Source organism: Silurus meridionalis, chromosome 19 (assembly GCF_014805685.1).
Source record: "Silurus meridionalis isolate SWU-2019-XX chromosome 19, ASM1480568v1, whole genome shotgun sequence".
Lineage (NCBI taxonomy): Eukaryota > Metazoa > Chordata > Actinopteri > Siluriformes > Siluridae > Silurus > Silurus meridionalis.
The window spans coordinates 7,297,045-7,311,373 of NC_060902.1; the positions used below are offsets into that span (position 1 = coordinate 7,297,045).

General features: G+C 37.7%; 1 protein-coding gene across 3 annotated transcripts in view; it reads right to left on the reverse strand.

Annotated features, from left to right (window-relative positions):
• The window catches only part of hrh1 (histamine receptor H1), a 28,835-nt gene extending 15,545 nt beyond the window's left edge, over window positions 1-13,290 (reverse strand). The window contains exons 1-3 of one of the 3 annotated variants that reach the window (XM_046875312.1): window positions 13,174-13,258; window positions 13,004-13,034; window positions 12,838-12,886 (exon numbers count right to left, since the gene is read on the reverse strand). The gene's annotated coding sequence lies outside the window, so the exon portion shown is untranslated. Of the gene's footprint in view, window positions 1-717; window positions 768-12,837; window positions 12,887-13,003; window positions 13,035-13,173 lie in introns of those variants that run through there. The other 2 variants (XM_046875311.1, XM_046875313.1) reach the window with 2 other exon arrangements.
• Window positions 13,291-14,329: the final 1,039 nt, after the last annotated feature.

Genomic DNA, 14,329 nt, shown 5'->3' on the forward strand with positions numbered 1-14,329 from the left:
CCTTCAAATCAGCAGGAACAGTGAGAGTCACTAAAATCCTTCCTGTGCAAGGTGAGACCTTCCAATAAAGCCACAGAATGACTTGTAGTAAATACCATGTCATACATTGAACTTCTTCTTAGAGGTATAATGCAATGCCACTATAGTATCTAAAGCTGTTTGATCCTTAAAGGATCACATCTGGGTCCCTCGTCATAAGCAGAGATTCACAGTTTACCACATACAGGCAGAATGTTGAATGTCTGGTGCACAACAAGCTTGAGTTGAACATGCTCAAAACAGTAGAGTTGATTGTGGATTTAAGTGGAAACCCTAATGAACCCCCACCATTTACCATCCTGAACAGTCCTGTAGCTGTAATATACAGGTATTGGGAATATACCATTTCTCAGGACCTAAAGTGGGTATTACACATTAACTCAATTCTAAAAAAGGATAAAAAAAAAATTGTCTTTCCCTCGCCAGCTAAGGAAGTTCAACCTGCCACAGGTACAGTTGATGCAGTTCTATTTGGCTCTCATTGAGTCTATGCTGTGCACTTCTATTACTGTCTGGTTTGCTTCAGCTACCAAATCAGACACTAACAGACCACATAGGACTGTCCAGACTACTGAGAAGATTACTGGTGCTCCTCAGGCTACTCTCTCTGAACAGTACACCACCAGAAAGGGGAAATAAGCATTTAAAATAACCATTGACATCACACACACGACCCACCACCTCTTTGAACTGTTGCCATCTGGCCACAACTACCGAGCACCAAGCTTCAGAACATCAAGGCAGGAGAACAGTTGTTTCCCCCAGGTCATCCATCTCATGAATATTTAAATCGATTCATGTGAATGGCAACACTGTAAACATATTCATGTGCAATATACATGAAAAATGAAAAAGTTTTCTTTCTTCTATTTTCTTTTATTTACTACATTGACTACACTGCCACAATTGCCTTTGACTACCCACTTGCACGAATCTGTATTTAAAACCTGCAAATCCTGGATATCACATTCTGACACTGCCTTGTGTATAAATCTTTCTTATTATTAATATTCTTGTGTTGTATCTAGACAGTATTTATACCAAGACAAATCCCTTATGTTTGTGTCACACTTGACAACAAAACCCATTCTGATATCCATATATATGTTTTCTTTTAAAATCAAATTTAAATTAAAATTAAAATTGTATTTGTCACATACACAGACATACATACAGAGTACGACATGCAGTGAAATGCTTTTCATAAACCAGTGTGAGCAACTAATTATTTAATGTGCCTCAAAGAGTTATATTTTGTTAATACAACAAGGCTAATATTTTTTACAAATTTAGTCTTTGAAAAACAAAAAAGGGTTAGGCTTTATATCTCTTACTGTTGTATTTTTTATTTTGTCCTACAGGATTCCAGTCTCATTAAACAAACCTACTCTCAACCAGACATGTCTAAACTTTCAAAAATTTTCTGGATAGGGCAACTTATTTGAAACATATTATATGTTCATTCTGAATAATTTTGTATTGTTTCTGCTAATTTCTAATCATGTGGTGGTTTGCTTATGCAACATTATAAATCAGCTATATCACCATCAGTGTGGCACAAGCTAAAGGCATCCTTTTTATACCATACAGTACATTGCATATGTATACTTTACAGATATGTATGATTCTTTTTTGATATTTCTTTTCAGGTACATTTGTGAATAATTAAATTTATATTTCTTTATGTTCTGGAAAAGGCGCTGTATGAGAAGCTGTATGAGGAGCTGTATGAGCTGTATGAGGAGCTGTATGAGAAGTTGGACACTAAGGAAGGAGAAAGGGATTTGTACCGATTGGCGAGGCAGGGGGACCGAGCTGGAAAGGATGTGCTGCAAGTTAGAGGAATAAAGAATGGAGATGGAAATGTGTTGACTAGTGAGGAGAGTGTGTTAAGAAGATGGAGGGAGTATTTTGAGCAGCTGATGAACGAGGAAAATGAAAGTGAGAGAAGGTTGAATGATATGGAGATGGTGAAGCAGGAATTAGTAAGGAGGAAGTGAGAGCAGTGATTAAGAGGATGAAGAGTGGAAAGTCGGTTGGATCAGATAACATACCAGTAGAAGCATTGAGATGTTTAGGAGAGATGGCAGTGGAGTTTTTAACCAGATTGTTTAACAAGATTCTGGAAGGTTAGATGATGCCTGAGGAATGGAGAAGGAGTCTGCTGGTACCGATTTTTAAGAATAGGGGAGATGTGCAGACCTGCAGTAACTACAGGGGAATTGGAGGTGACCATCTGTGAACAACAGTATAGTTTCATGCTGAGGAAGAGCACCACACACGCATTATTTGCTTTGAGAATGTTGGAGAAGTATAAAGAAGGTCAGAAGGATTTAAAAAAGCGTACGACAGGGTGCCGAGAGAGGAGCTGTGGTAGTGTATGAGGAAGTCAGGTGTGTCAGAGAAGTATGTGAGGATGTGCAGGACATGTATGAGGACAGTGTGACAGCAGTGAAGTGTGCAGTAGAAACGGCAGACAGGTTCAAGCTGGAGGTTGGACTGCATCAAGGATCAGCTCTGAGCCCTTTCCTGTTTGCAGTGGTGATGGACAGGTTTAATAACAAGGTCAGACAGGAGCCTCCATGGACTATGATGTTTGCGGATAATATTGTGATTTGTGGTGAGAGTAGGGAGCAGGTTGAGAAGAGCCTGGAGAGGTGGAGGTATGCACTGTAGAGAAGGGGAATGAAAGTCAGTAGGAGTAAGACCAAGTACATGTGTGTAAATGAGAGGGAGGGCAGTGGAGTGGTGCAGTTGCAGGGAGAAGAGGTAGAGAAGGTGGAGGAGTTCAGGTACCTGGGGTCAACAGTGCAAAGTAATGAAGAGTGTGTTAGAGAAGGGAAGAAAAGAGTGCAGGCAGGACGGAGTGGGTGGAGAAGAGTGGCAGAAGTGATTTGTGATAGAAGGGTATCTGTAAGAGTTAAAGGGAAAGTTTATAGGACTGTGGTGAGACCTGCGATGTTGTATGGTTTTCAAGACAGTGACATGAACTAAAAGACAGGAGGTGGAGCTGGAGGTAGCAGAGCTGAAGATGTTGAGGTTTTCGTTGGGAGGATGGACAGGATTAGAAATGAGTTTATTAGAGGGACAGTGCATGTAGGAAGTTTTGGAGACAAGGTGAGGGAGGCGAGATTGAGATGGTTTGGACATGTGCAGACGAGGGACATGGGGTATATCGGTAGGAGAATGAGGATGGAGCCACCATTAAGGAGAAAATGAGGAAGGCCAAGGAGGAGGTTTATGGATGTGGTAAGGGAAGACATGCGGGTAGTTTGGTTGAAAGAGGCAGATGTAGACGACAGGGGGAGTATGGAGACGGAGGATCCACTGTGGCGACCCCTGAATGTTCTGAATAAATAATGTCAGATGTTGCTGGAAGGTTTCTCAGAATTGAAAGTGTTTCCTGTACATAGGGCTATACCCAAACTCCCAAATCTTAAAATCAGATGTCTGTGCTCTGCAAAATAAAACTATTGAATAAAACACCTGTTATAAATGGATTGTAAAAAAAGTTTAATGAGTACAGTGGAACCTCGGAGCTCGCGGCCTCAGCGCTCGCGACCTCGCATGCTCGCGACTTTCATTCCGACCGGCGACTCTCATTCAGATCGGCTCGTGAGCAACCGCGAGCTGCTCAAAACGCTAGTTTTAACATTTCTAATCAAGGTTTATCTCATTAAAACACACTTCAGCATACTAAATAAAGTGAGTACCCATTACTGTATTTTCTGTACTGTATTGTACTGTATTTTCTGTACTTCTCTACTGCATACTTTACTGTACCTGTACTTTATTTTTTTTAATTAAGCATTGTAATTGCTGTTAATTTACATAAAGTATTGTTAAAATAGTCTAATAATTAAGTGTTATGGAGTGAAATAGTGTTATTTACTCATTTAAATCGATTTCGTATAGTGTTCTTTGGGTTTTTACTGGGTTGGAAGGGGCGTATCAAAAGGTCGCGAAAATTCGGAACTTGCGACCGGTCTTGGTCCCTAACCCTCGCGAGCTCCGAGGTTCCACTGTAATGATAATAATAATTGGAATAATTATGTCAGTTTGGAGGATTCTCAGAATATGAACTTCATTGTATTGTAACAGAGCGTTTCGTGTACATAGGACAATAAACAACTAAATCAGAAGCCTTTTTAGGCTTTAGCACAAAAACACTATCATATAGTATACCAAATCCAATCAAATACTGATCAAATTCTCATAGCATTAAGTTTTTCCAGGGACAGATACTTGTAACTTGTTGCATTTGTGTTTGGAAGTGTTCTTTTATCCCCTCATATTTGTGAATACATTTAGCTGCTTTCGGTTCCTAATAAAAGTCTAATCAACTCCAGAACCTTATAGACATATTCAATGTTCATTTAAATGTCATGACATTTATATTTAATAATCTACAATAAAAATAAATTAGGTAAAGTGTTGACATTACAGCTCATGCTCTTATAGCCCAACAATGTTTTTATAGGATCATGGGATATGAACTTAACCTACTGATCAGAAGTGCAGAATCTTAATTGGTGAGCCAACACTGATCATAAGCCTATTTTGTCCTTTTAATCAGTAAATATCAATGAGTATCAAAGGTCTCTCTAGCACATGTGCATTTTTAAATTTTCATGTTCTGAGAAAGCATAAGACAGTTCAAAATTCTGAAAGCTGAAAATAAGTGAAACTTGTATTTCTCAGAGGGGAAAAGCGGCAAAGTGTTATCGATGTAATCAAAAGCAGTGTTTCCATTTCGGATATGTTTTCACACTCTTGCCATAAAACCTTTGGGAAATTTAATGTTAGATGTTTTCCTTTTTATTGCAAATCTATGGGTATAGCTTTCTCACTTTATTATTACAGTGTAAGCTGGAAAAGTGTCACAAGAGCAGATGGAAACAGTCTGGTGATGTCAGTGGATTACATCCACCGGCTTCATGCAGTTTTTGCAAGCAGATCTTTTTCTTCTTCTTTCGGCTTCTTCCATTAGGGGTCGCCACAGCGGATCATCCGTCTCCATACACCTGTCCTCTACATCTGCCTCTTTCAAACTACCTACCTGCATGTTTTCCTTCTCCCCTTCTCCTACTTCGGCCAACAGTAGCCCAATTTCCACCAGTACCCTGTTGGCTAACGATATCTGTGGCGGTCGTTGGTAATCCGGGCCTCGACCGATCGGGTATGTAAATCTGATTCATGATCCACATATTTGATTTGCCACATGTTTTACGCTGGATGCCCTTCCTAACGCAACCCTCCCCATTTATCCGGGCTTGGGACCGGCACTAAGAGTGCACTGGCTTGTGCAACCCCAATGGCTGGGTTCAGTTTTTGTAAGCAGATAATAATTGTTATTCACTTGAATTTACTTTGTCAATCTGTTCCTATACTTTTGTTCACCAAGAAATTGGGCCACCAAATGTACCAGGTTGTAAATATGTCCAGGAATTCAATATGAAATTCTGATTCTCACATTTCATATTCATCTACTGAATTTTAACCCAAATAGAGAAACAAATTAAAAACAGGAAATGCTATTTCCAACATACACATTTAAGTATGCATGCTGAACCTTTTGTAATACATCTGTTCATTTCAATTAATGTTCAGGTTATTTTAATGTGTTTTGTGTTTTGTTGTTATATTGGCTACATATTTTCCCTATATTCTTTGCTTTGACAACATTGTTAACATATAGGCATTGCACATTGAGGCACATGAATTTGAGAATAGAATAGAATAAACTATTTTAATTGATTTACTATAGAAAAAACTGTGTTAAAGCTTATTCCTCAGAAAGTATCCATGCCACTAATAATGGCATCATAACCTATTTATGTCTTCTAAATTCTATAATGAACTCCATTATTTTTTTCAAAATTGTGCTATAAGGAACACAGGCAAAATGAAGCAGTGTCAGTGAGAAGTTGGGAAATTGCCTGAAAGGGAATGATTACAGATGGAATAGCTCACTTGTATTACTTGTCACCAAGAAAAGAGTTTAAAACAAAGAACAAAGAAGTGTGTGGGTGGACAACCAATGTTGATCGGTGATTGGTAGATGAAAACAATGGTGATTAGTGACTGCTCATTTGAGGGCCCATCACTGCAAAAAATGGCATCTTAGCAAGTACAAATATCTGAAATTCAGTCAGATTTATATAACAAGATTGCAACAAACCAAGTATAAGATTATTTAAACATATTTAAAAAATGTTTACTATTTTCTAGCTTGAAATAGCCTGGATAGATCATTTTATGCATTTATATCTATAAACACAATAGGTCCCCTGGTGGTCTAGTGGTTAAGACGCAGCGTTCCCACCGCTGCGACCCAGGTTCGATTCCCGGTCAGGGAACCATCCCCAGCCACTCTCAGTGCCGGTCCCAAGCCCGGATAAATTGGGGAGGGTTGCGTTAGGAAGGGCATCCAGCGTAAAAACATGTGCCAAATCAAAACGTGCGGAGGATCCGCTGTGGCGACCCCTAACAGGAGAAGCCGAAAGAAAGTTTATATCTATAAACACAATGGAATTGAATAGAATAGAACAATAGATCTGTTAATAGAACAGAGAAATAGTACATATGAAAGAAGCCTTCTGGATCATCTGTCTCCATCACTGGCGGGACGTGCATTTGGTACCTGGGCCTTCAGTGAGGACTTACCCGACTTAATTCACCTCTTAATACAACCACTATATTACCAAATCAATTTCTCTTCCTCCGTAGGCATAAAAAAAAGTGTAACTCAGATGTATTACTGTGTACAGAGCGCTACACATGTTTTGCCAGTCAAACTTGGCTTTAACAGTTTCTCTCTGACCAAACCAATCAAAGAAATGAAAAATGCTGATGCTATTCTGTGCCAGCTAGCTGACCCTGTGAGGCGAATATGAAATCTGATTGACTAAAGAAACAGACTCGTTGCTAATATTTTTTATAGTCAAAGAGGCAGCAATATTAACTTTGCAGGCCCTGTGCAAATTAGATTGACATGGCAGCACATAGAGGTTGAAATCTGATTGGACAAAAAATCTAAACATCCACGTACACGTACTAGAAGCTGTACAGCCAATAGAAATGCTACGAAATGAAGTAAATAGTTGCGAATAAATTAATACAATACAAAATATTAGAATTTAGGTTGTAAATGTAGGTCAGTGCTTCTGATAATGTTTAGGCCAGGAGAGAAGGATTTGCTGGCCCTGACCACCCGCCACTGGTCTCCATACTACTCTGTCCTCTACATCAGCCCTTTTTTAAACCAACTACCTGCATGTTTTCCCTCACCACATCCATAAACCTCCTCCTTGGCCTTCCACTTTTCCTTCTTCCTGGCGGCTCATCATTCTTCTACCAATATACCCCATGTCCCTCCTCTGCACATGTCCAAAACATCTCAATCTATCCTCTCACTTTGTCTCCAAAACGTCCTACATGCGCAGTCCCCCTTATAAACTGTAATCACTCCCAATAAAAACTTAATCTTCAGCTCTGCTACCTCCAGCTCCACCTCCTGTCTTTTAGTCAATACGTCTAAAAGGAGTAAATGTCTCTTGCTAAGATTTTTTTTGCAGTATTGGCTAGTGGTGAGTGAACAGATCTTGCTCTCTCAAATCTCTCACCCAGCTGCTGAGATGTGAGCTAAAATGCTGTGTAGCGTCTGGAACAGGACAATGCTACAAAAAATCTTAAAAAAAAAAAAAAGATTAACAGTCCCTAATATTTTTCTAAAATATTGTTGCTAAGTTAATTTAAAATGAGTCATGAAACGGGTCTAAAATATTGACAAGCTTGCTAAGATGGCAACCCTAAGTGTAATGGTTAAGTATGTTTAAATGTACATTATACAGTCTTCAATTTTATATATTTAAAGCTTTTATTAAAATAAAAAAAATGTCATTGTAAGTAAGTGAGTAGAACACAGAAACTCATTAAAATGGCTCTAGTAGTAATGTGCATAGAAATATGCATACAGTATAGATGTGCTTCCTTAATTTTGATTCCTGCTAAGCTGCATTATGCTTTATTCCATCTACATTATGAGTCAAAAATCAAAATAGAATCAATCATTCTTTCCTGACCTTTGTTGCCCAAACCATTCCACGTAGCTGCTCTGCTCAAACTGTTGACTTTGTGTTCATGAGGACATTAATTTAATGCTGTTTGGACAAATCCATGCTTCATAAAGAGATTTCACACCATGACTCAGATCTTCACGCACTTCACACATCATGAAGAGGGAACGTAAACTTTCAAATTATTAAAATTCGTAAAATTAAGCATCTTTGCATTCTACATTTTATCAACTCAGGTTTCTTTGTTAGCATCATTGCTAAACTAGCGTCTTTCGCCGGCTAAGTTTGCTTAATTTGCTTAAAATATCTACTAATCTAACTAGTTAGTGAAAAAAGTTTTCCAAGCATGAAAAACAGCAAAGATGTGTTTGCCATTAGCCAGCTATTTTGTTTAAGTAACTAAAAAACAATTAGTGGTTTGAAGGCACAATGTTTGCAAAGCCCAGTTAATTTTAGTTTCTCTTTCAGAGGCATTTAAAAATAATCAGTGATCAAGAAAGTCAGTCATACTATTCATGTTTATTGCTATTCTAGTTATTACAGCTATTAAATTGTACATGCATATTCTCAATCATAGATTTGGACATGGTATGAATGTGACAGCAATACATACATTAATTCAATTAGATCTGATGGACAACAAATCCAGAGGGCATTCACTCTGTGTAATCACTTATCATGACCTCCACTGTTAGAATGCCTAAATCTACAATCTCTGTTGAAAAGAAATCAGCCAGAGTCTGACATCTTCATACTATGTCATGTCAGTCTAGTAGTAGTGCTATACATATGTACATCTTGGTTCCACAAAAGTAAAAAAAAAAAAAAATAATTCAGTTATTCCAAGCAAATAAGAAGATGCCTGAAAGTAAAGCCAAGCTTTATTTTGTCTAGTTATTATTTGAAACATTGGGAGAATGTAGCCCTGATACCCCCCACCAGCCAACCCTAGTCTTAATTAACCCATAATCACTGGTTGAAAGCTAATGTAATAGCTATTTGAACCCTGTAATGAGGGTGAGCATTAGATCTATGATTATGTAGTCATGCAGAGGTATTTCATATCTGGGATAAGCCTCTCTAGTGGAGTGTGATGGACTTGCATGGGGACATAGGTGACAGCTACAATTAAAAATACTAAAAAGAAATATTGAAAATATTGAAAATAATGATTCAGACCTGCCAATTTCACTTCAGGTAAGAGCTCTTAATTCTAAGTTCCAGTGCACTCCAGAATACACCATAGGAAGTGTGTTTTTTTGTCTGAAAAGAATGTGAGCATGAGTCTTTTGACATTTGTGCAGATGTTTTGCACTGTCCAATTTGAAGCCCTGCCAACTTCCCTCATCTCACACTAGCAATTTTTTTGCTGGTGCTTATAGCGCTTTATATAGAGCAATTTTGACATGTGCAAGTCTTCAAAACGTGGAAATTGAGCCTCAGAGGAAATGGTTTGAATAAGTCTATGTGAATGGAATGTTTGAAACGGTTGCACTGTTTACATTAATATACAAAGTAATAAATAAAAAGAATAACTAATTGAAAAAAATTTTTTTTTTATGTGCACAGAAGGCACCAACATCTGCTATAAGAGTTTCTAATCAGACTGTCAGACTATCCTTATTTATTAGAAACTGACTTCTTCTGACAGCTGAAACTGTGAACTCTCCAAAGTACTTATTACTTATTAGAGTATGTAGTTCATTAGCATGCTGTCGGCGCTTGACAGACACCGCAGAGGTGTTCCGACGCAAGCAATACATACGGCACATGCCGATGTGCATGTGGAAGTATAATATTTCAACTTATAAATACATGCATGTATGTATTTCAGTTTATTTTGGGTGTGACACTGTTGTGGGTTTAACTGTTTCAACAATATGATACCAAAAAGTGCCTATTATAAGCAAAGTGAGAGTGGGGGTTCAGGGCACCAGCATATGCTGTCGGCACTTGACACATTTATTAAAAGGGAGCCAAAGAAGACCATCTTTTAGAAATGAGACCTCACCCCTACACAGTGCAACACTGAAGCTATAAAAACAAGTTATTTGGGTCCAAGGTGGAACCAAAAAATAACCACAAAGACAGGAAGCTGTGGCCATATAATAATGATTCTGGAGAAACATGAGCGTGGAGATGTGTGTGGGTATGTAATGGGCCAATGCATGAGATGTGAGAGCAGAATCTTACGATAAGATACAAATATGATTTTTTTTTCATGAAAAATGTATTACATGCTACCCAAGATGCATTTGCAGAGACCACTGTATGTTCCAATGTGAATAAATGTAAATTGCTTGACCTTTGCAGTTATGAAAAAATCCAGATTTTATAAATATGAAAATTGGTTTCTGTATCAGTATAGCATATATATTACTCTATAAACTTCCAATTATTAGCCCTAAGCGTACAATAGTTCTTGGCTATGTTTGCTTTGAATCTCCAGTATGCATTCTATGCATTTCAATGGGGCTCTGAATGTAATTCTGATCCAAACATTTTTCTTCTTTGTTGCTTGTGCAAGTTGCTTGTGCAAGTGATGCTAGCTTCAAAGGACTACCAAAGAGCACCTGCTGTTTTGTTGTGGTGATGAATTACTTGAGATTGAGCATATCTGTTTTGTTTTTCTTCAAAGTAATACAAGCATGGGACCAAGTCTCCTCAGGAGGTGAATGTGAGCAAAAAAAATAACATCCTGCATCACGATGAAGCCTTATCTCAGAAATCTTTTGCACTATATTAATTATGTTAAATGAAATGATTAAGGACATTCTACACCTGCCAGACTAATGCGATAGCCTTTTCTCCATGATACAGTTCACTACTGTCATTGTCTCTCGCTGCATTCATTAATTGAACTGGGCACGGATGAATTTGGACATCAACCACTAAACATTTAGCTCACATTAGAGTTGCAGGTGAACAAATGATAATGAGCATAATTGTTCATCTTCTTCTGGTACTGAAAATAATGCAGCAAAACGAATGGGTCTAAAATTATTTCTCAAGGTGAATTAGTTCATAATGTTGAATTAACATTAAGGGTAGAATAATAATCTATATCCCCATATGCCTATTTAGTATGCATTGTATTAAGATAAGTATTTATTTACTCATCTGTGGTACTGCATATTATTGTCTATGCCTTTAAAAGGAATAAAGTAAGTCCACAAAGTCTGTGCTGTACATGCTAACTTCAGTTTGATATACCTTATGTATATACCTTTTTCATACTTTTTCATACAAAAACTGCTTATTGACATGCTAAAACGTTTCAAAATCCCAATACTGTGCTTGCATGTGACGCCTATCTGTGACGTTCCATTCAGGCGTTTGGTTATTTTACATCTCTTTGAATGAATGCTATTGCAAGTGAACACTCCATCATCTTTGAAAAAAGCAATCTGACAATGCTATCAAACTGGATTGCAGGCACAACAACTACAGTATCATCATCATCCTACATCTTGTTTGTTTTGAGCTGAATGGGTCTACATATACAGCATCAGTTCCCACTACAACACAAGGGTTTTTTTTTTATAATTATAAATTTAGCATTTTCAAAAAAACTTCAGTTAAAAGTCATGTTCAAGACATCTCAGTGGGGACAGCAGAGCAAAACTTAGAGAAAAAGATTTGCAAAAGATTGGATGTATGTAGTCTTACTGTCCCCGAACTAAAGTACTACAGCTCAACTGTACATCGTTGATGCCCTCATGATGATCAAGTGCTGGTAGCATTATTTGATTAATGATTGTCTAAGTTATTTGACTGTTCAGAAGTTCAGATAACAGGTCCCATAAACAGGTCCAGAGTTTACACATCTTTTCAGATACTTTATAGCTTTGAAATATAAAATGCAAAGTAATAAAACTTATAACGCTATTTTTCTTCATGTTAGTCCATAGACTCTACAGAGATAATAGAAAACGGTGCCAAAACCACCGGGGCCCTGATTAGACAAGCTGCAAAATAAAGCTCTCTTAAAGTAAATATTGTAAAAGCTATTTCAACCCACTGTCAGAAGCAACTGTATTTGTCTTCGTTGCTAGATTTGTGCTATCAAGGCTGCACTTTTTGTTTGTTTTGTGTCTATTTTGCACCTGATAACCAGCAAAAATTTACAGATCATTCCAAATAAAATATAACCAGACTTTAAGAATCACTAAATAATCAAAATACTATATCTATCTTCCCAGATAAACTATCAGGTAGAAAATACAGATCATGGATCCAAAACCACAACAAATAAAAATACATTTCCTTTATTTTTAATTCAATTCAATACATTTTTTTAAATTAATTTTAATTTGTATACCGCTTTTAACAATGAACATTGTCCCAAAGCAGCTTTACACAGATAATGTGGTGATAAAAATGAATAAGATGTTCTATATGAGTGTAAGTTTGTAACGTATCGAGTGAGCACTGCTGGTATTCACACTTAACACAGAATTCAGCCCTGAAAGTGTGTTAATTCCGTACTGTACGTTTTTCAATACTTCTCATATTTTCCATAAACAAATAAATAAATAAAACCCTTGCCATGTCACAAGGGTGGTTTTCTCAATTAGGTTACATATATAGTGTAAATTTAAAGATTGCACCTTACCTATAAATGTCCATTTATGTGTTTAAAATCTTTTTTTTATGTACACACTGTGCACTGTGCATGTCCAATGAAGTAGACATACTGAAGGTACAAATGATGAAGTACCTTTTATTCAGGGAAGGCATGCACTTCAAAATCTGACTTCACCCAACACCTGTGCATGCAAATATTATGGATTATGCAATGCTATTCATAAATAATATACAAATATTAAAAAGGTAGTATCTATTCGTTATCTTAAATATATTAAACAACTGCAGACGCAACGTACCGGAGAGTCACCTCCAAACTCCAGCCGCCACCTGTAGAGCGCGTGCACAAGCAAACCTGAGCTTTTTGACAGTATTTCACCTCTCTAATGACCTGACTTTCTCCTTCAGTCATTAATACAACTATCAGTTTATTCATGACCTTACTTATAAATCAAATAATCCCCCTTACCGTGTAGATGAAGGACAGCAGTGGAGTCGGAAGGAAACCAGCGCTCGCGCACGTCTCGCGCTAAGCGCGCTCTCTCTCTCTCTCTCTCTCTCTCTCTTTCTCTGTGTTTCTGTCTCTTCTCTGACTGTGTGTGTGTTGAAGGAAACGCCGCTGCTACTGGGTCCCTTAAAGTCCTCTTAAACACACACACACACACACACACACACACACACACACACCAGGACCTGCTTACTTAACTAATGTTTTACACACCCAGGAAATTAACAATGATCACCCCTTATATTGTGAATTCTCAAACACACACACACACACACACACACACACACACAGAGAGAGAGAGAGAGAGAGAGAGAGAGAGAGAGAGAGAGAGAGAGAGAGACATACACACCTTTGCATACTAAGAAGGACCTTTAATTGACATTATAATGCATTGGCTACACCTTCACCCATTTAACCCCAATAACCTTATAAAGTGTAAGTTACTCTTATAGACAGCCCAGTTATTAAACAAACAAACAAACAAACAAACAAACAAACAAACAAATAAATAAAAAGCAGCCACAAGGCTAAAACTGTCCATTTGATCCCCCAAAGACATAATAACGTGTTCAGACAGATGCATCCAAGTCCCATTAACACTACAATGTCAACCCACCAACACACACACACACACACACACACACACACACACACACACACAGACACACACAGACACACACACAGACTCACACACACACACACACACACACACACACACACACACACACACACACACACACACACACACACAATGAGAATGGGCAGTAAGGTATCATAAAATCATGCCAATACAGATCAAGAACAAGTGTAATCTTTGTTATCTTTGTACGATTGAGAATTTTTACACACCATAATTTATACAGGTGCAGAAAATAAAAAACAGTGAGTGAGAGACAGTTCTGTGGAGGAAAAGCCTTGTTAAGAAGAGAGGCCAGAGAAAACTGATTTGTTCTCCTATTGTAAAACATCCACTGACCTTTCTTTTTGTGAGTGCTGAGATGTGTTCTTGCTTACCATGGTTGAAAAGAGTGATTACATGAGTTAATCCAGTATATCCTTCCTGGCATCTAAAAATAATCTGGTCATTCTTTGCCGGTCTCTGTCATCAACAAGGTGT